This window comes from Dasypus novemcinctus, chromosome 4 (assembly GCF_030445035.2).
Source record: "Dasypus novemcinctus isolate mDasNov1 chromosome 4, mDasNov1.1.hap2, whole genome shotgun sequence".
Taxonomy (NCBI): domain Eukaryota; kingdom Metazoa; phylum Chordata; class Mammalia; order Cingulata; family Dasypodidae; genus Dasypus; species Dasypus novemcinctus.
In genome coordinates this window covers 37904071-37924153 of record NC_080676.1, presented here as the reverse complement: position 1 = coordinate 37924153, position 20083 = coordinate 37904071, and the positions used below count along the sequence as shown (strand labels likewise).

Below are 20083 nucleotides of genomic sequence, written 5' to 3'. Positions count from 1 at the left end.
TAAAAGTGTAGAAATGTATAGAATGAATGGTTAAAATAGTAATAGCTAGTTTACAAATAGGAATGTGGTTGAAAACGGTAGTCTATGGATGTAAATGCCAATTGACAGAATGCTAGAGAATAATCTAGGAACTGAATAGCACAGTAAATCAAGAGGTGGATAAGAATTGTGGTTCATGGTACAGATGCAAGAGTGCCCTTTGAGCGCTAGAGCAAGTATATGTCACTACTGCAGGGTGTTGGGAATTCATGGGACAAATACAACTGGAATGACCTATGGACTGTGGGTAGCAGTAATAATATAATATTCTTGCATCCATGCCAAGGATGTACTGTGCTGGTAATGGGACTGTGTGGAATATGTGAGCCAAATATATACTATGGACATGGCAACAATCAGATGATATTATATTATCTGTAATAAATGTTCCAGCACAGTGGTGTGTTGATAGAGGGGTGTTGCTTGGGAATTTTGCATATGTGCATGATTGTTTTATAAGTTTACAATTTCTGTTTTAAAATATATATTTAAAAAATAATAATAAGCTTGTTGGGGGAAAAACACACCAAATATCAGAAAAGGACTATAATTAGTAGTAAGATTTTGACAGTATTATGTTGTAATTTGTAACAAATATCTCAGGACAATGCAAGGTATTGGTGGAGGGTTGGTGTATGAGACCTCTGCATGATGTTATGCATGTTTGCTTTGTAAGTTCACAACTTTTAGTATATACTTAATCGTTTATGTATGTCCATATATAAATGACATAGAGATAATGATAATAGGGAAGGTTGGGGAAAAATTCTTTGGTTAGCAGTAATATTTTGACAATACTCTTTAATCATTAGTTAAAAGGGTTTAACAACATGTAAGGTGCTGGTGGTAGGATGAATTATGAGAGTCCTGTATGATGTTATATATGTTTGTTTTGTAAGTTCACAACTATTACTATACACTTACTGTTTATGTAGGTTTGTGTGGGAGTGATATATTTCAATAAATTTAAAAAAACCAAATCACTGCCTTCATGGATCTTATATTCTAGTGAAGGCAGATAGACATTAAATATAAAAATATGTAAAAGTTAACTTACATCAAAAGCAATAGTTAGAAATTAAAACTCTTGGATGCTGAAGAGAGAACTGAGGCAAGGAAGAAGTAATGACTGATCTACTCACATCTTCTATACCTGAGTAGAAGAGATTTAGCTCATCTACCCCAGACTTTTGAGCCTGAGGCATCAGGTCAAGAAAACAGCATCAAAAGTGTGGCATATATGTGAAGAAAGAGAGAGCAAGAACTGGAGCAAGAGAGCTAAGAAATGAAAAAGATAGCAAATAGGGTTTTCATCTAAAAGAAGATCTGGGTTCATGGCTACCTGGGACCTGGGGAAGTGAGAAAGCAAATTAGACAATCAATCCCTACTAAGAGAGTAGAAGAAATTTATGGGCATCCTTCAAGGGAAAATTAACTCTGCTCTTCTTTCCACGCCTTTACCAGGAAAGAAAAATGCAGAAGTGAAAAAGCTCCCCAAAAGAGGAAATCAAAACAAAAGACCACTCCTTACCACACTGGTTATGTTGGAGGAAGATTAAAACCATTTATGCATATTCCAAGTTTTAACTTTGCATGCCGTTATTACCAAATGATACAGTTGCTCAAAAATTTTACTATCTTAACTGAATAACCTGTTCTTTTGCTGGGGATGTAGTGATTTGACCAACTCTTGAAGACTGGAAGAGTATGATATTTAGCAGGATTTCTCTCTAGACACTTAACAGTGGTGGTTTTTTAAAGCCCTGCTTGATGATACATAATACAGCTGTTACAAATCCACCAGAAATGCAGTAATCAAATGCCTTTGTACAAGCAGAAATACCATGCCATTTGGACATACTAAATGGCGGTCAAGTGGAAGATGATTTCCATTAAGTCATTATATTTCCTCTTCTCTCTTGGATTTACACTAGGCCCCTAATACATGCCATTAAAATGTGTTTTCCATTAGTCTATGCTAAAATTTACAAATAATCGTCATACTAGCTCAACAGTGAACAATGTATTACCTAAATACATTTAATTTCCTGGAATTTTCAAACACACACACACACACACACAAAGACATACCTATACACTGGCAGCTTCTGTGTTACCTCATAATCATTCAAATTTTATGCACAAGCAAACTGAAGCTCAGTGTAAAAGTAAGGAAATTACTAAGTTTTGCACATATTATAAGTAAAAGAACCAGAACTGAAATCCAGGTCTGTTTTCAAAGCCTGTGCTCTTTTTATTGCACTGAAATTCTTTTCCGGCATGATGACAGTGATAATCCCATATCTCTAATAGCAGTCTTTACTTTAGAAAGCATTTTTATTTCTTTTATGACAGGTAATCACATCATCAATTCTGTGAAGAAAGGTAGGACAAGCATTTTTATTCCCATTTGACAGGAAAACACTTTGGAATATAAAAAGTGCTATAGAAATATAATGTGGTATTATTGGTATCTGTGAAAAATAAATTTGAGTGATAAACAATTGAAATACAATATTTACTGCACAGTTCTTCCATTTCCAGAATCAAGATTCCATTGATTTTCATAGCGCATCTAGCACTAGGTTGAAAGTATGTATTTAGTGATGAAATACAATCTGAGTTGATGATAAAGTTGTCAAAAGAAAGAAATATACAAGTACCAACATTTATGCTAAAACTTCAGTTGCTAAAAATGAAATGCTGCTTCAGGACACCAAGCTTCATTGCTTTAAAGATTTTTTTTTCCCTACACAATGTGATACTTTAGAATTCCTGAAGTTAAATGAAGCATAGATTGGGGACATCCACCATTCTCATCACAGCTGCTGCAACATCATGGAGCACATTGCGAGCTCAATGGGAAAGAAATTAACTGCCCATCTGTGCAGTGTATATTTTGTGGCTTCTCATGCTTGATTAGTGAGAGGGCTTTTTAAGTATATGAATAGCCCACCATTTCACAGAGATTTTGCAAGAAATCTGGACATGAACAACAAAATATAATGTCTTTCCTTTACATGGACTCTTAGAAGTGAACATAACCTACTGCAAAATAAATCCTAGTATTGCAATTTAATGAAGTATTTTAGAGAATTAGCACTTTAATGTTCACTTGAGGGTTTTCATTTGCTTACCTTGACTCACTTCATGAAGCTGGAAAATAAAATTTGGGAAATTCAAAATATAGGGAGAAGATAAACATGAAATCAAAAGTGCATTCGACTTTGTAACCAATAGCAAATGGTAATATTTTCAGCAAGATATTGCATACTATGCAGCCATAGCCTGAAAGTTAATTCATTATTAGGTAATTTTCAAGCTTTAATGAAAAGAAAAATAAAATAATGCAAGGAGTGGAACTTTCAACACAAATTCTCCAAATTTTCAAAATGGAGAGGGAAAAATACTTAGGAAGAAAGTACCTTGAAATCAAATGAGATATACCTTTGCTACACCAGAACAGGGGTCATAAACTACAGAAAGACATAGAAGAAGAAGGATAGAATCCAGCTAGCCATCTTGGGAAACTATGAGCACTATCTGTCAGCTTTTAAGGCAAAACACTATTTATAAAGCACCGAAAATTCATGTGATTATTGCAACAAACATTTATTTTTCATGCTCATAGATCTGTGCATCAGAAGAGGCTTGGGTAATCTCAGCTGGGCTTGAATGGGGAGTTCTGTTTAAATTGTGTTTAGATTAAGCTTGGATCCAGGCTGTGGTTTAGGTCTAGGCCCATGTTATATGTTTGTTAACAAGTCCTTGACCAGAGGCTACCTGAGGCATGATCACTTTTAAAAGAGCAGGAATGCAACTGTCAGGCCAAGCTGTGCAGGTGCATTTAAGGTATGAGGACATGATGTCCACTCACATTCCACTGGCCCAAGCTAGCCTCATGGCCAATTCCTAAAACAAAATGATAAGAAAGCACTATGCTATGATAAGAGAAGGCCCTGAAAGAATTCAAAATAGGAGGGCTGTTGGAAACAAAGCTAAGCAATTTCCTAGAGATTGAAGCAGATAATTCATGGGGAAATATATAGTATATTCTCAGATAGCTCTTTTTTGCCTGCAATGAAAATCACTGACAAAGTGGAAAAGTTATTTCACTAAACATTTTTCTCTGCCATAAAAGTCTTAGGATTTGCATTGATCTTTCTTTTAACAGAAGCCCATTACACCAAATGAATATAGAAAATACTTCATAACAACCTGGGAGAGGTGGGTGATGTTAAAGAAACTCAGCTAGACCTGGAATATCCAGTAAGGATTACTTATTTTTTGCTTTCTGTTTTATTCTGACTTTGGTTATTCATGTTTTGCTGACAGCTAGAAATAAATGTATAGATGTCTAACCAGCAAAGCAAAATTAAATACCTATGAAAAGGTGCTAATATTTTGGTTTTAAGGTAATACTTTAAGTCGTAGTAAACATTGAATATTGGTATCAAATCAAATATATAGAGCAAAATGACAAATAAACTCTTGGTTATCTAAGTTCTCAGTCCATTATTATCCCTTATCATGCTCTAATACAGCACCTACAAGGTGCCAGTCATGTACTTAACTCCTGTGGGAGCAAAGATGAATATAACATTTTTTTTTACATGAAGTGCTAATGCTGTTGTGTTTAGACTTCTTAGTCTTCCCTAACAAAGTAGTTGATTTCTTTGAAAATTGGAGAATAACAGAGAATATACCTGATTAGTTTTGAGGAATTTGAGTGTTAGCCTTAAATCTGCTCCTAATTATAGGTACTACCCAAGGAAGTGACTAGAGCACACTGAAACGATTTCTTCTTTTGCTGAGTGAGAATTGTGGTATTTGTCACAAACACCTAATTAGATCAAATGGGAGAGTACAAAATATCAAGTCAAAGGAAACTGAAAATTATCTTTTAGGTTCTTTGACAATAGTGATTATTTTTTATTTTGACATGAAAATACTGAAATTTAAGAGTTCAATGTGCTTTACAATTTTATAAGTATTTTTACATATGTTACTGTGTGAGACAGAAAAAGGGCCCCTCAGCTACTTCCATGTCCTAATCTCTGGCATCAATGAAAATGTTATATTACATGGCAAAAGCTATTTTGCCTTATATGATTAAGCTAAGCATTTTGGGATGGAGAGATTACCCTATATATTCAGGTAAATCCAATATAATCTCAGTGTAAGAATTACTAAAATGACAATAGACGATATTTACAAAAATGCTGAAGACAAAAAATTTTTTTACATATTTTGTTCAGAACAAGAAAACTAAAATAAAAACAAACAATAATAAAAACAAATAAAACAAAACACACCCATTTAAGTGTTTGGTTTCCTTAATAAACTAGCTCTGAGTCAGCAGGTACCTCTTTAGAATGTTGCCTTAGTTTTTCCAAAATATTTTTTTGATCAAATGGAGAGAAAAGTATCTAAGAATCTTACGTACCCGTTTTTCAAGTTCGCCCAAGCTGCTGCTTCTCTGGATATTGTTGTTAAGTCTTACAACCATGATGACACTGTTTAGTGTGGACCACTGCCTCTATCACTTCATTAGAAGGGAAGACTATTTTTCTGGAATAGATTGCACTGGTAACCATTCCTGCTCCTTCTCTTTTCTCTGTGGGCAGAAGCTATTGGTTCCTGCACACCCAGGCCCATGCAGGATCACAGATAAGAGAACCACGGGAGCCCATGCCTTGTGTAGAAAGGGTACCAAGCTTGATCCATTCTCTGCTTTCCCATTGGGCTTGTGAACTATTAGAAAGAGTGCTCTTTTCCATGATTCGTAAGTCCAGCTAAGTATATCCATCAAATTGTGAAAGAGAGTTGGGGAAATTTGTATTTTAATCAGAAGTTAGAGAACACTTTATTACAACAAAAGCAAAAAACACAACAAACTTCAACAACAGTAACAACCAAAGTCTAAAGGGTTCAGTTGTAGAAAAGTTGGTTACAAGCCCATAACCAGAACTTGTCCTTGAAGACATTTGCATGCATTTTTATATCCATGAGAGAAATTCAGCTTATATGAAATTTTCAACCTAGATGTAATGTATTAGACTTGGGGATTTGGTTCACTGAAGTTAAGATTTATAAACATTGTCATTTCTTATCACTGAACGTTTAACTGAGAGCTTATGATGCCTTCGTTATGTGGGATCAAGGACCAGTCTGCTGGATTTGAGTTTTGTATTGTAGCTTCTACTGTATCTTCCCTTTGACCAGAATCTTAAATTCTTTGTATTTCATTTTCTGTTCTGTAAAATGGACATAACAGTGATAATAAGTTAATGTAATTACTGCAATAGTTGTATTAGCTAATACCACTTAAAAAGCATAGCATAGACCTTGGCATATAATACTCAATAAATGCTGACTGTTTTATTATAATCTTAAGAATACTGTGATGACTCAGCAAGGAAAGTGTGGTCATGGCATAAGTAGCTAACTTGGTTCAAGTCATCATTATGGAGCACAGAGCAGTTTAAACAGAGATCAAATGTTTATCTGTAATGGAACTTTCTTCAGGTTGTAGTGTAATGTCAGTGTCAGTTATGGTGTAAGGACCTGCTCTAGACATTGGTCGAGTGGGGATCTTGTAACACCATTGGGGGTGATCATGTGTGTAAAGTATCCAGTGCATGATGAGGTGCCAAAGTGTTAGGCTTTGGGTCTGGAAGAATCTAGAATGATATAATTATTTCATCTTAATATTTTGTAATTCACTGAAAATCTGTGTAAAGTCCTGGTTCTCTAGCCTATGTAAGTGAGTCTTTCTGTTCAAAAAAGGTAATTCTCTATTCCACCAGTTCTCAAGTATAAACATGAGAATATATGTTTGTTTTATTCATATTAAACTTGAGAATATATATATAAACCTAAGAATATATGTGTGTGTGTATATATATAGATGTATTTATGTATACATGCATGCAAATAAATAATTGGAAATTATAATTCATGTTCAGATAGAGCACCTGTTTAAAAGAAGAATCACTCCATTTGATGTGAACTAACTACAGTACATGTTTTATGGGAAAGCACTATATTTAAATTGTATTCTTTATAGAGTCAATGCCGATTAGAGCCAAGTTTCCACTAAATGTTCAATAACTTAGTTTGTGATCTTGATGAAAAATACACTTTTAAAATTTGTTAATTTAAGAGACTATTATTATGCCATAAAACTGTCTAAGACTATTATTCCAAACATAATGGATGTGATGGGTCATGAGACAATTTTATGTGAGCAGGTATACCCTAGCTCAAATAATTGTTTTTAAAAACCATACCTTTAACTATCTGTAATATATAATCATCATTCTTCTTCCTGTGACAAATTAAAGCAGCTTGTAAGTTATAAAACTGATTTAATTCTGGGTAGTAAATGTCTCTCCTCAAAATTTAAATACCTTATTCTTTTTTGTTTCTACATAAAGAATATTTCTTGGTGATAAATATATTGTTGTTGGAGCTTTTTGCAGTTTTGATTTTTTGTAAGTTCAGTATATTTTCAATTTTTTTCTATTATTCATAGGAGTGTTCAGAATTACTGTTCTTTCCATAGCTACAGGATGATTGCTTTTTCCTCTCTTGGGACATATAAATCACTAGCGAGAGGCCACTCCTGGGAAAAGGTAGATCCAGAAGAGGGTGTCAAAGCTAGAAGAAGTGGAGTCTACTAACAAAATAAAACAAGGCGAAAAATACCTTGAAATCAAATGTCATTGAGTATGGAAATTTTATACTTTTTTATAGTAATTTTAAGTGTTATTTTGTTTCTGTTTTTGTTGTTCCCACATGCCCTCCCCCCTTTTGAAATAAAATGCAATCTGCCATTCACTGTATTTATTTATTGGGTTTAATAATTATTGGTTTGGTTTTTACTATTTAGGAATGTAGTTCTACTCTTCCAATCAGATCCTGCATGAAATGCACTCCTGTCAAGAATGCTGTCACTCTTTCAGATTCTTTAAAACTTCATTGATAGAATTGAAGACCTTGGATAATATCTTAATATGTGTAATTTAAAACAATAATTCATATTTACAAAGCAATTTCACATATCATATACTTTTACTCAAAATTTTAGAAAGAGAAATTGTACACAATGGCAAATTGGGGAATAATTGTGAGATAAGAGACTGGAATGCAAATCTGGTTGCAAGTACCAAAATAGCTCTCAAAAACTAGTGTGCGTTCTATAAACAAAATATTATAGCATTACTATCACTTATGATATGGAATATCATAATTAAAATAGAAAAATATATATTAAAGTAAGGGTGTAATAAGCTATTTAAAACTTTCTCTAACATAATGCTACAAGCTATAGTGATTAAAAGAGTCTTCGAGAATTGACTGATGGGGAGTGGATGTGGCTTAAGCAGTTTGGCACCTGTCTCCCACATGGAAGGTCCTATGTTCAGTTCCCAGTGCTGCCTAAAGAAGACGAGCAGATGCAACAAGCTGTTGCCTGAGCAGACACAATGAGCAGTGAAGGGATGTGGCTCAAATGGTTGGGTACCCATATCCCACATAGGAGGTCCCAGGTTCGGTTCTTGGTGCCTCCTAAAGAAGATGAGCAAACAAAAGGCAGAGACAATGAGCAGATAGAGCAAGCACACAGCAAGCAGACAATGAGCAAGCAAACAAGGGAGCCATCTTGGAGGAAAAAAAGAATTGCCTCAACAATGATGCTTCTTTACTTGTAAAGACACATATGTCAATTACTACTCTTTCTTCATTCACTATCTTTGAAATAATTTCTATCTCCATGTAACCACTGAGCAAGATGTATGATGGAAAATAAAGTTTAGATTGTAATCCTTTAATTTGAAATATTTTGCTACACTGAGTACTGTATAAATTAGTCTTAGATATGGGCTGGGGGTGTGTTTGTTTATGTATGCTCTACCTTTTTAATTCTAACTTCAGAAATTTGATTTAGTTAAAAACATTAGGAAATTGCCACAGTTCTCTATATTAAGATACTACTATGTTCAGAAAACATTGCTAAAGATCATTATTCTATCATCAACTTGACAGAATAATAGAGAATGCAGATGTAGAATCTGATCATTCAATGCGTAAGTTAGTCTCCCAGGAAGCTCTATGATCACAGAGGACAGACATTAAATTTAGCTGTCATCTAGAAAAATAATGCCTAAACTTGTCTTCCTTGGTTCATTTAAAACATTTTCTCATGTTACCCATAAAACCCGTTGCAGAGCTTCACTTTTTAAAAATTGATTAATCAGGTGCTCAGATGAAGGAAGTTCCCTGTGGACTCACGCTTGGTTCTGCAAGGATCAAGAGGAACTATTCTAGATTTGAGACCTCATTGGCCATGTTTTCCCCTTAATCTCAGATTCTTTCTATGTAGAACAGTAATTTGAAGAAAGTTAACCAATATTCCTTCCCTCGACAGCTCATGTGCTTAACTGGTCCCCTGGAAATGGACTGCTCTGGAGGCCACGTAGGTGGCCAAGCTCGAACTCTAACCTACCTGCTCAAATTGAATGGGTGAATTCCTATACCTCCTATAATCAGGCTCTGTAACTGGAAAATTACTAGCCTTTTCCCCCCCAGATATTGCCAGCTCCTGAAAAATAAAACATGTCTTATGCACGGTCCTAGCAATTGAACCTGAGACTGTTATAAACACACAGTTCAATATGCTTAATAAATACTTGTTGAGTAAATTGAGACAGGACTCAAATCCAGCCCTGGAAACTAAAATGCAGTTTTTGGCACTACTAGGATACCAAGAGTGTTGTGTCTTAAATTTTGCATGTACTGAAAAGAGAAAGGTAAAAATAGTTATCCAATGTAATACTAAGCAGCTACATGAAATAGATCCAACTCATTTAAAAAGACTTTCTTCCTTATTTAGGTATTCGACTTTTGGTAACATCTGATTCATTTTGGTTATTGGAGCTTATATCTGAGGTATAAACTTCAAGTCTCTGGCTGGTGACTGTAGCTTGTTAATGAGTCAGAATTTCCAGGGGAACAGGTCTTTGCAGCATGAGTTCAGAAGAAGAAGGGCATAGCGGAGAATGGGCCAGGTGATAACTAATATCACATCCATCAGTGAAGATCATACCCCATAGCAAGAGTACAATGGACTGTGGAAGGAACTACCTCCCAGAAGCTTGGTTACAGTATTAAACACAAGGATGCTCATCTAGTTAGAAAATTAGCATGCTAGTGTAACTACATTTACTATCTTTTGTTATGTTAAATGCATAAGGCATTATGCATCTTATTTCTATTCCTTTATTTTTAACATTTCTGTGTGTTTATATTTGAAGTTTTTCCTGAAAATAACCTATTTATTCCTTTACAAAAAATGTCTTAGTCCCTTTACAATCTTATCTTTAAGTTTTCTTTATGAAAAATTGCAGCTGACAACAAATCCGGTAGCCAAACTTAATATTATATGTAAATGTTCAATTTCATTATTTAAACATTTTGAAGTTAGGTGTTAACAGTATGAATCCCAACAAAGTCTACTTTAATCATTAGCATATACATCTACATTTTAATTATGGAGTGATGTAATCACTTTCTTTCTGATAAAAATAAAGAGGTTGGGCATAGAGAACATTGTCAGTAGTGTTATCTAATTAAAGGACACGATTCTCATTACAATCCCTGTTTTAGAGGATTGATAATGTGGCCATAAAAATCATGCTGAATCTATTACTTTATAGAAAATAGATTCGCATAGCTAATACCATTCGCATAGCTAATGGTAAAATAAGTGTATTTTGTAGTATGCAAATGAGCATCTCAAAATTCAATATTTCTGCTTATTGATAGTGTATTATTTATCACTATTTTGTGCAAGATATTCATACAGTAATACATATTCATTTAAAATGTGTCGTTAGTATATATATTTATATGATTAAACTGATTACTCACAAATACTATTAAAATTGTTTGTTTTTAATTTTAACATGAGGAGGACATTAGATACTGACTCATATTTCTGATATTGAATAAGAAGATTCTGGTATGATTTTCTTTTGTCTTCTCTGGCCAATGAAACTGGGTACCTAGGTAGCTACAGCTACCTTTCATAAGCACACTTTATTTAATTGTCTCCTTTTTCCTATTAAAGTTTTATATTCTGATTGATATCTTGCATATTTTTCATATATTTATATCCTAGATATTTTGATGTATTGTAAATGGTACCATTTTTACAACATTATTTTCTTAAGCACTTTTTATTGTATTTTTTATTTTTTAAATTTTTCCTTTCTTCATTGAATTTATTTTTTCAATTATTTTTTCAAGGAAGGTTTAGATTACATACATGTTACATAAAAAATATAAAGAATTCCCATATGCCCCACCTCATACACACGCACTTTCCCACATTAACATCTTTCATTAGTGTGCAACATTTGTTACAATTGATAAACACATATTGGAGCGTTGCTACTAACTGTGGACTATAGTTTACATTATAGTTTGCATCCTCCCTGGCACAGTTTTGTAGGTTATGACAAAATGTATAACGGCCTGTATCCATCATTGCAGTATCCTGACAGACAATTCCAATGTCCCAAAAATGCCCCCATATCTAATCTTCCCTCTCCCTTCCCTCAAAATCTCTGATGGCCACTGTCTTCATATCAATGATAAAAGTTCTTCCATTGCTAGAGTGACAATAAGACTATGATGGAAAAATAATGTCTACTTTAGTCCATTGTTCATTCCCCAGTCTTGAGAATTCGGGGATGGTTATGCCCACTCTGTTTCTAATTGAGAGGAGGGTTATATCCCATGAAGCAGATGGATGGAATTACCTTGCTTGTAGTTGCAGACTCTTTCTGTACCTTGGGATGGGCATTTGGTCCAGGTATGTGGCAGTTAAGCCCTAAATCTCAGCAGAGTTGCAACACCCACTCTCCAGTTCATTGGACTCACATAGGACATTACTTTCTAATTATTTCAGGGATGGTATGTAAACAAATGGAAGATTTTTTATATTGCTTCTGTTTCCAGGTGTTTTGCTAAATTTATTTTTCCTTCTACAATTTTAATCTATGAAATCTTTTGAGTCTTTTCTGTACACATTCAGGTCATCTGCAAAAACTGTAAATTATAACAATTTTTCTCTCCATTCCCTACTAATTCTTTAATACTTTCTATTTCTTATCTTTTCTATCTGGTTAGTATTCAGATATAATGTCTTACAGGATTAGTGATATTGGGTATTCTCTATTTCCAATTTCCAGATGTAAAAATTTTGACAGTTCATAATCATAATGTGTATGTTCGTATTTCTTTTTTGAGGATATTATCTATATGATTAAGGAAGTTCTTTCCTACTTTTAATTTTCAAAGTAATTTTTGAATTTATTATGAAATAAATGTTAAATTTTATCAGATTTTTTTGACATTTATTGAAATGTTACATTGATTTCCTCAGGTTGGATATTTGAAAGGGCTCACCAGACTTCATTCTGCATAATTATTTAAGGCTTTTGTTTAAAAGCAAAGAATGTGGTGCACCAAGAGAATGGAAAATACAATCAAGTATCAGAGATGAAATGTCTTTCCACAACACGATGCCCTGTGTGCCCAATATTACATTCATGAACCATGTGGAGTCTCTGATTTGAACTGGCAAGTTCTGTGCAAAGAATCTTGCCTTGTGGGGAGGTCCCCCCCCCCCCCAAAGAAATAGATTCAGTGGTTTTTAAAATAGTCAGACAGTCTTTTCAAACTTGCACGGCCAGTTGCAGTGTCTGTAAAGTAACTAAACTTGAACATTGTCAGGAGAGTTTGGACCATACAGAATATCATAAATCTAGCTTCCTTTATCTTGGCCAAGAGTAAAAAACCAAACATCTACACATTTCCAATGATGAAGATAGAACTTTCCCAGTCTAACTGTAAATCACCTCTATCTCCACAGATGTCTAAATAATTTTTTCTCCTGTTATTCTGGTAATTTGTTGAGTTAGCTTGATTGATTTTGAATGTCATCCCAGCCTTGTTTATTTGGATAAAACCAATTTGGTACTACTATACTATCCTTTGAAATAAATTGCTGGATACAATTTACTATTTTGTTGTCTAGGATAGTTATTATACACATAGTTCTGTCCCCCAAATATATTTTCCTGCAATGTCCTTATTAGCTGTGGGAATCAAAATAAAGCAATCCCAACAGAATGACAGAATTATGCTTACATGTTGTATTCCCTGAAAGTGTTTCTATATGATTGAACTTATTTTTTCCCTAAAATTTTGTAAAACTCATGCTATAGATATCCAAGTTTGGAGTTATCTTTACGAGAATGATTTTATTTACATGTTGTTTCTTCAAACTATACATTTTTCTTGGTTGTATCTTTTTGTGTAAATTCTGGTAATTTGTGGTTTTCTGGAAACTTTTCCTTTAATATAAAATTGTAATTTATTAACAAAAAGTTATTCATAATATTTTATCAATTTCTTAGTGTCTCTAGGAAGTATAGTGATAAATCATTTTTCATTTCTGATGTTGTTAACATGTGTTTTCTCTTTCCTTTAAAAAGTCAAAATTCTTTCTTGGGACTTAACAATTTTATTACTGTTTTCAAAGAACCAACTCTTGTAGTTTTTGAACTACTGTGTTTAGTGTTCATTCCTAATTTTATTTATTTTTACACTTTATGTTTTCTACTTCTCCTTTTTTATATTTTATTTGCCACTTTATTTTAAACATATTGAGATCGCTTTTTGAACCTTATGATTCACCTGTATCATTTTTTCTTGAATGCCTTCAGGCCTATAATTTTTTCTGCATGTAAATTTGATATGTTGAATTTTAATTATTTCTATATTTTCATTTCTTTCTTATTTAAAAAATAAATCAGGGGAAAGAACAAACACAACACCCCACCAACACAATTAAAAACCTTCCCTCATGCAGAGAAATCTCAGGTGTTAGCAGGTCCCCAGTGCAAAGGATCAGCCTCCCCCTGGGCAAACCACCTTGGTGATCATGATATCTCTTCTGCCAGATAAATATTATGTTTTCATTTTTTACATTTCCAATATAATTCTTCAAAGGTCCATGGGTTATTTAGAAATATGTAGCCATTTAAAATTACCATCTAATTTTTAATTTCTAATTTTAGTCTGTGGGGAATTGGTAAAGGTTATACATCTTTGGAAATGAACAGAAATGGTAAAAGCATATTATTGTGTTTGTGTCTAACAGAGCTTTTATGTGGGTATGACAGTGGTTGAAAGGAAAATTTTAAGGGTATGCATATTACTAGAAAGAAAGCTGAAAACTGTAACATGAGGCTGTATAAAATAGTAAAACCTCATGTAACACAAATATGAGTGATGTATGGATAAGACTTTCTATAAAATGTAAATGCAAATATACTAGAGAGAAGGAAAAAGAATAGCAGGTGTATACAGCAGGGGAAGCGTAGAGAGATTGAGAGGTGATGAGTTTTGTTTATTTAGGTGGTTTTTGTTTATTATTATTATTGGAATAGTCATAGTGCTCTAAGAACAACTGAAGTAATGAGTGACAAATATGTGATAATACCAAATACCATTGATTGTACACTTTAGATGAATTTATGCTTTTTAATGTATATCAATAATATTGATTTGTAAAAAATTAAAAAAATATATGAATTCTAAACTTGTTGCCTGAACATTCAGTCAACACTATTTTAAGGTTTATGTGTGATTAATCCATAATCTAGGTCCACTGTCTCTCTATATCTGTAATTCACATAGTCTATTTGTTTTTGATCAAAGCATGTCTTCTCGTATGCCTGATTAATAAGCCAGACAACACTCCTTAGGCAAAACTGTATAAACTTTGATGTTATTTTACTTCAGGGAGGAATTAATTTTGCCTCTGTAGACATCCAACATAATACCATAAGAAATACCAACCATCACTATCCTAACAGGAAATCAGATGATTTGAGGTTTCTGTTCCTGGAAGCTTTGCTCAGTTCTCCCTTACTAGCAGCGATCAGCACTTTGATATGCCCCACCAAATGCCAGAGGTATTTCAGGGCCCTAGTACCTCAAGGTTCCCTAATTCTAGTTTGTGTCCCTTCCCATCAAGCTTCTTAACTCTTTCAAAAGTATATTCTGCTTCTCAGGCTCTCAGTAGCCGCTTTTAGAATTACAAAATTTACAGAGGAGAAAAGGAATACCAATTGTTGAGTTCTCCTCTAGACTTGAATTCTCTTCCAGATCTTGAATCTGGGATTCCAAAATCCTCTCCTCTTTAGTAGTTATTCAGTGTCTTCAAATGGATATACCCCAGGTTTTCTGTTTGCTCTGAGGGAGAGAGTTGATTCAAACAACTTCATCGCCATTGCCAGAAGAAAAACTACCAATTTATTCTTAATCTAATATGCCAATATTAATCTATATTCAAGTGAAAAACAAATCTGAAGTCAATGTATAGCAAATTTCACTATTATTTAAATTGAGTATAAAGAAGGGAGTCAAGAAACTTTGCTTAATGCTGTCTCTATGCAAATAGTTAATAAATATTTTCCCTGCCTGTGGATTCTTCCCATTTCAATTCACAATTTACACTACTGTCTCCTAAAACAAAACTCTTGTTGTCATTCCCATCATTAAAATATTTTCACTATCTATATGATAAATCTAAATACAGTTATATAACATTTAAAATCTTTCACAGTATGAGTATACCTTCATTTCTCAGCTTATCTCTTAGTTCAACTCCTGATTTTCTCAAAGCTCCATCCAAAACATACTCTAATATACGAAGAATTTCCTGTGTTATTATTCATGAAATTTGCTTGGGCTCAAACTTGAATGTTCTTTAACACTTTCAAAACTATCAAAACTTCCTTCCTAGAAAGTAAGGAATTGCTAACAAAAACAAAAGAGAAAAATGTGGGTCAGAGGTCAAAGGGGCAGTGGGACAGAGGAACCAACCTGAAAGGATTCTCAGTGGCCAGTGCTGGAATGTATATATATAGTAGACATATATATACACAAACACACACACAGACTGTATATACAAATATATATACACACACACATATATACATTTATATATATAGTATTGGATTATAACCCAGAGCATACAATACATATTTATGAATCCATATTGATATAAATAATTGAGGATGGAAGAGACCCTGCAGATAAAGTTCCTGCAAAGAACCACCTGCAAAGGACGCTGTGCCATACCTAAGCTGCCACCTGTTTCCTTTTCCCAGCTTAACATTACCCTACTTAAGAAACAGCAATAAGGGTAGAGTCAGCTTGTAGCTGTGATCAGTAGCTGACCACAGACTCTTAACTGCAAAATGGGACTTTCCCATTCTTGGCACAGGCTCAGTTTAATAGAGTGACCTTAGCTGAAGTTTAGCGCATTATAATAGTAAATTCTCTGCCTTTCAGCAAGCCTTAGACGTCATTTTCTGACTATGTGATGTATGGCCAAGTTTGTTAAAGCATATAGATACACAGTGCATATGAAGTTATGAAGCCACCTGCAAGCCCACCTCACCTGCCAGTTTCCTCTTCCCCAGCCACAAATTCCTCCCTAAAACAAGGCAATATATTGCTTGCTACTCTTACTCTTCTACTGTACGGTGAGACAGGTTTGAGATTTACTTCCCTGTCCTCCACCGGTTTAAAAAAATTCTTTCCCTTGTGTAATCACTTCGGGTGTGGGGCTTCTATTCTCTGCACGGGACAAGAATGCAGGGAACCTGCAGGGTTTCCTTTAAGGGGAATAGACACATCTCCCTTGCATGAAGAAAATTCCAATTAGTTTGTGTAGATAACACCCTCGTCCAGGAAGTGCAGCTTAACTTCCAAGCCTGAAAGGGGGGCTGCACTGTGTGAATGCCTTCCATATAGTAGGGAATATACAGAAGAGTGTGGAAATCAGAAAACAAAAACAAGAAACTTTGTAGTGGAGATTCCTGGCAAACACTATTCAACCATAGGATAGAGTGATATGGTTTGATGTGATGAGCACAGCACTTGGTTATTTTCCTTTCAAAATCTCATAACCCTAGACTCACCATGAGAAATACAAACCCAATTCTACAAGGTACTCTTCAGAATGGTCATGATCATCAAAATCATTGGAAGTCTGAGAAAATGACACAATGCAGAGGAGCCTAAAAAGACAAGATGAGTAAATAAATGTATTTGGAATAGAAGAAAGCCATTGAGGGAAATTGATAAAATCAATAAACCATAGGGCTTATTTACTAACAATATATCAATGTTAGGTCCTCTGTTGTGAAAGATGTAACCTAGTGAAGTAGAATATTAACAAGATGGAAAATTGCACACAGTGTGTACAAGAACTCTCTATTCTAAATTTGTAGTTTAAATTTAAAACTCTTATAAAATTAAAAAGAATATTTATAAAAAATACTGAATATTAACATTCTTATAATACAGTTTTTTCTTAATTATTTTACCACAAGTGTGGGATGATGTAGAGGTATATAAATGCATTTGAATTATATTGTATAAATGAGTGCAGTCATTGAAATTTTAGATGAGGTGAAAGATTTTCAAAGATTAGATATCACATTTTACTTTCTAAATTCTTCTTGTTAGACTGAAACTTTTTTGTTACATTTTTATGCCTCTATATGGTAGTAATTTAATTCACCTTTGGTTCATAATTATGTATTATTTTCATAAATATACTTACTCTGCTACATGTGGTATCTTTTAAAGTTATTTTTTGTTCTGATGTATTCCAACTGAATGAGATTTGTCTTAATCTGGATTACTGGAGTCCTTTATAAGCAGAAGAAATTCAAACAGATATTAAAATCCAGAGGAAAGAGTTCGAAGGTAGAAACCAACAGAACTTGGAAAAAGATGATGAGAGTCAAGGATACAAGCCCAGGAACCCCAAGGATGGCCAGCAGCCAGTACAACAATAACGCTATGGACTTTGGGGATAAAGTACTGCCTTGCTGACACCTCAGTTTTCAAATACTCCTAGACTTAAAATTGTAAAATAATAAATTCCCATTGGTTAAGCCAGCTATTATGTGGTATTTATGATAAGAGCTCAGGAAAACTAAGACATGGTCTACTCATATATTTCTGTATTTACCAAAATGAGTCATAGCATATACACAGATTTACTGTTGTTGTTGTTGTTATTGCTGTTGTTTATCATTTTCACATTATAAGATACTGTGAACATTTTCATACCATTAAATATTCAAGATAAGATTGTTTTTGTAACAGCAAATATTTTAGTTTCCTGGGCTGCTCAAGCAAGTACCATGAAAGGGTCAGGTTAAACAATTGAAATTTATTTGCTCATTGTTTTGAGATTAGGGGAAAGTCCAAATCAAGTCATCAGCAAAGCAATGCTTTCTCCCCCAAAACTGTGGCATTCTGGGGCTGGCTACTGGCAATCCTTGGTCCTTAACTCTTCTGTTTCATGGCAATGCACATGGTGACCTGCCCTGGCCTTGCCATTCTCTCCCCGTTTTCTGGGTTCCATCGAAGTTTGGTTTCTGACTGCTCCCTGTGAATGTCTCTCTTTCTGCTTGAATTTCACTCCACTTATAAATGAATCCAGGAATAGGATTAAGACCCACCCCGACTGAGATGGGCCATACCTAAACTGAAGTAGCATTATCAAAATTTCCTACTTATAATGGGTGCACACCCACAGGACTGGATTAAATTTAAGAACGTATTTGTGCGGGCCATATACAGCTTCAAATTCAAACAGCAATATTATTATATAAGCGAAACCATGGAGATTATTTGGTATGATTTATTCTGGAAATTATATGTACTGTACTTAAGTATCACTGGAGTATGAAAACGTCACAGCAAAAATAGGAGTAAATAATCAAAGGGTAAAGAGATTGTCTTGGCCAAAGAACACTCTCATATCCATTACTAAAATGTAGGGTATACCTTCTTTAGCAATAAAGAATAATTGGAGAATTTAGACTGAAATAGTGACACATGATCATGTTTTATATCTTCTTCTCCACTAGATTGCAATTCATTTATAATAAACAATATTTGCCAATTACCTGAGTGTCTAATTGCTGATCAATTCCCAATCAGCTCCCAAGGAAAGAAGTTTCAAAAAATATTTACTGCATTTCAAATGTAAAATGCTTTGAACCTATTAAGGGTACAATAAATATGAGCTGATATCAGACTGAAATAAACTAAAGACCAGTACTACCAATGAAAGTTAGCATACATGAATCTCTTTCACATCTCATAATAAAAAATATAAATTGTCTTTTCAACATTTGCCATTTGGCCACCTGAATATGCTTTGCTTTACTTTACACTTTACATTTTATAGACAAGGTTACATGTTTTAACAAGCCATACAAGACATGATACAATAAACTCTCACATTAACCTTTTACAGATCCAGAAAATCACACAGCATAATTCAGAAAGGTTGAAAAATTTGGAATGACTTGGTTTAAAATAACTAGATTTAAAAACCTTAGCAATAAAAACATTTATGAATAATGTTAAATAAAAACTGATGATGCCAGTTGGAATACTTATTTTCACCTGGAAACTCTCCATCTATTCACACTAGCAACTGAAATATCACATTTGGGCAATATTCATAGGAGCTTAAAATGCAATCTTTCAGTCCATTAATGCATTGACTAACCCAGCATAACTCAGGGTTTTCCATAAAACACTAATTCAGTGAACAGATCTTTTTTTAAAAATAATAATTCATTAACTACAGCAATTCTTTTTAAAAATTCTTTTATTATTTTTCATTCGCCTCCCACTCCCCTGCCCCAAGATGGCTCTGTTGTCTGTCTACTTGCTGTCTGCTTGTCGTTTTTAGTAGGCACTGTGAACAAAACCCAAGACTTCTCATGTGGGAGGCAAGTGCCCAATAACTTGAGCCACTTCTGCCCTCTGCTGGTTGCAGCATCTGCTGGTTGCAGCATCTGCTGGTTGCAGCATCTGCTGGTTGCAGCATCTGCTGGTTGCAGCATCTGCTGGCTGCAGCGGTTGC

At 34.1% G+C, this 20083-nt stretch overlaps 1 non-coding gene across 1 annotated transcript; it reads right to left on the bottom strand.

Annotated features, from left to right (window-relative positions):
- Window positions 1–13922: 13922 nt before the first annotated feature.
- On the bottom strand, window positions 13923–14080 carry LOC111760628 (U1 spliceosomal RNA). The gene has a single exon (XR_009185716.1). It is a non-coding gene; the product is annotated as a U1 spliceosomal RNA (small nuclear RNA).
- Window positions 14081–20083: the final 6003 nt, after the last annotated feature.